Genomic DNA, 2,500 nt, shown 5'->3' with positions numbered 1-2,500 from the left:
CCTTTGGCCACTGGGGCTTGATATTACCATATTTATTGCCACTTTCATTTTGTTGCTAATAGTCGGCCATTATTAGCACCCTTAAAAACTCTCTCTGAAGCACAACACCAGCCAGCTGAAGAGAGCATGCGGAGGACATGAAAATGCAAAAATCATTTTCGGACAATGAAGCACACCGCCAGTGGACTCCAACGCCCGTGGGTTGGGAAAAGTTTGACCAGCGTGCGAAAACCGGTAGCAACGAGTGAGCGAACAGTGTAGTGATTCCATTCCGGTACGGGAGCGACAATGGGTAGCATCCTGCCAATTTGAGCTGCCTCTAGCTACGTGTCGTGTCCTGCGCCGGGAATAATTGTGATGCACGAAAATAGAGCCCGAAACTGTGTAATACCGTTTGGCATTAAAAGTTGGCGGAAAAGAGTGCTTTGTGCTGGGTGTTCTCGTGGTTACTCGAGCGTACGCGCATCCCGAGGGAGCATAGAAGCGGAAACAGTAATGCGCAAGGGCAATGAGTGGGAAGCATACCGTGCCGATGGACAACCGGTGCGCGCTCTTTATTGCGAAACATATCCTGTCATTGACTTTTTGTTTGAATTTGGAGTGTCCGTTGGTGCCCTCCGGTTGATAGTGATGAGTACGAAAAATCCAATTAGTCTCGCATATCCTGTTTTGTACGTGAAACTGATTAAAATAGTTGCATATGCGGCAAATGAACTTTTTTTTAGCAGAAAAATGGTATTGACAAAATCTAATGCCCATTAAGAAATAGTTTAATATTATTTTAAATCATTTTGCTACAAAATATTGAAACTGTTTATGATCGGATCGTTATACCACCAAAAAACAAACCGACGATGGTTGATGTGTTGTGGTTTCGCGTGAGCATTTTGTGTCGACATAACTCTTACAACGTGTGGCTCTAGCATCGTGTTATCAGTCCACATCGCACCACAATGATCGCAAGAACCAATCTCACAATATGGTGCCCACTAGCAAACTCCTAAATCTCCGAAGAGCAAAAAACAGCGAAAAGAATACGCGAATACAGTATCCAACTGTTAAGCTCGTGCTTTTATAGCTCTTGCCAAGGATTTTGCCAGCGTTGCAATTTTGTAACCACTCTCCACTCTCTCTCTCTCTCTCTCTCTCAGACACTGCTGTGCACTGCATTTTGCAGCGCACCATCATCTTGTTGAAAGTAAGCTGTTTTCGTTTGCTGCTGGTGCAGCAGCAACCATTTCGTTCGAAAACAGCATCGTAGGTGCTTCGCAAACGGCCAAGGGGTGCGGTGGAAGTTATGTTGTTTGTGTAGCTTACTCATTGCATGAAATAAGTTCAATATTAACCCCAAAACAATGGCAGGACACCACCGGGCGATTGTCGAGCTATCGGTAACCGTCAGCTCGGGGTGTGTGGTATGTTATTGCAACCGACGACATAAGCGGCAACAAGAACGTTGTTGTTTCTCGCGCTATGGTTGGTGAAGTTGTGATATAGTGACACCTTGTAGGGCTGGTGCAAACACTATCATCGTACATCCCTCCAAACACGAGATAGAGATGTACGAAAGCCGGTCAAGCGAGAAGCATCACAGCAGCCGTCGTGGTGCTAAAGGTTACGATTGCCGCCGCTTTGATGTTTGCTTTACATCGTCTCATCCCATAGTCCCACCGAGTACCCGATTCCATTCCGAGTTTATTTTTCCTTCCAATTTTACAATTCTTGTCCCCTTTCTGTAGCGTCGCGGATTGCGGCGACAGGGTTATGTGTCGGTTACCCTCGCTAAAGTGTCCGCTTATAGGACGCTGAATAGAATGTTGCTTTTAGTGAAAGCGACGCTCGAAAGGAATTCTTTTCTTCGCCTAGAAATGGGTTTGCGGAGGGAAGAGCAGAAGAGTTTCCCGTTTCCAACTGCTCTCCAGCAGCAAAGGTATTGTGTGGTGCGGCGTTAGCTCAGCTCGGCTACTCGGAAACGGAAGTAATTCCGATGCAACAAAGTAACTGCAGAGAAGGGTAGCAGCACGGCAAGGAAACTTGCAAAAGCAAACAGTGTAGTATTACTGGCAAACATGTACGTAACTGTAGTGAGTGTAACGTGCCGTACACGGCAGGGAAAAGCTTAAGAAAAGCAGTTTCGACTGCAACGGCAGGCTGCTGGTGCACTTTTCAGAACGCGCAGCAGCGGAGGTGTTCTTCTTGGCAGCAGGTTAATGGTTCCCAATGTGAAATGGAATTTATGGGAGTGCTGATGTTGCTTTAGTCTCGAGTGCTTCGCTACACAAGTTTATGTTGGGAACCAAAAAAGCAATGCTTCTGATTTGGACGTTGTCAGGAAGTGAGCCAGTTTGGAAAAGTAGACCAACTACAATCATGCTTTAAGTTATTTCATTAAATGAAACTATTTTAAAATGCTGTGTTCTTATACTAGACATGATGACAGCAGGTAGAGCTTATTGATGCGATGAAATAAAGTCAAACAGCTTCTGTATTAATCACAATC

General features: G+C 45.3%; 1 protein-coding gene across 3 annotated transcripts in view; it reads left to right on the top strand.

Moving 5' to 3' along the window:
• The window catches only part of LOC126574062 (cyclin-dependent kinase 14), a 103,662-nt gene that overhangs the window by 89,140 nt on the left and 12,022 nt on the right, over positions 1 to 2,500 (top strand). The window lies entirely within an intron of this gene.

This window comes from Anopheles aquasalis, chromosome 3 (genome assembly GCF_943734665.1).
Source record: "Anopheles aquasalis chromosome 3, idAnoAquaMG_Q_19, whole genome shotgun sequence".
Lineage (NCBI taxonomy): Eukaryota > Metazoa > Arthropoda > Insecta > Diptera > Culicidae > Anopheles > Anopheles aquasalis.
This window is presented reverse-complemented; position numbering and strand designations above follow the sequence as displayed.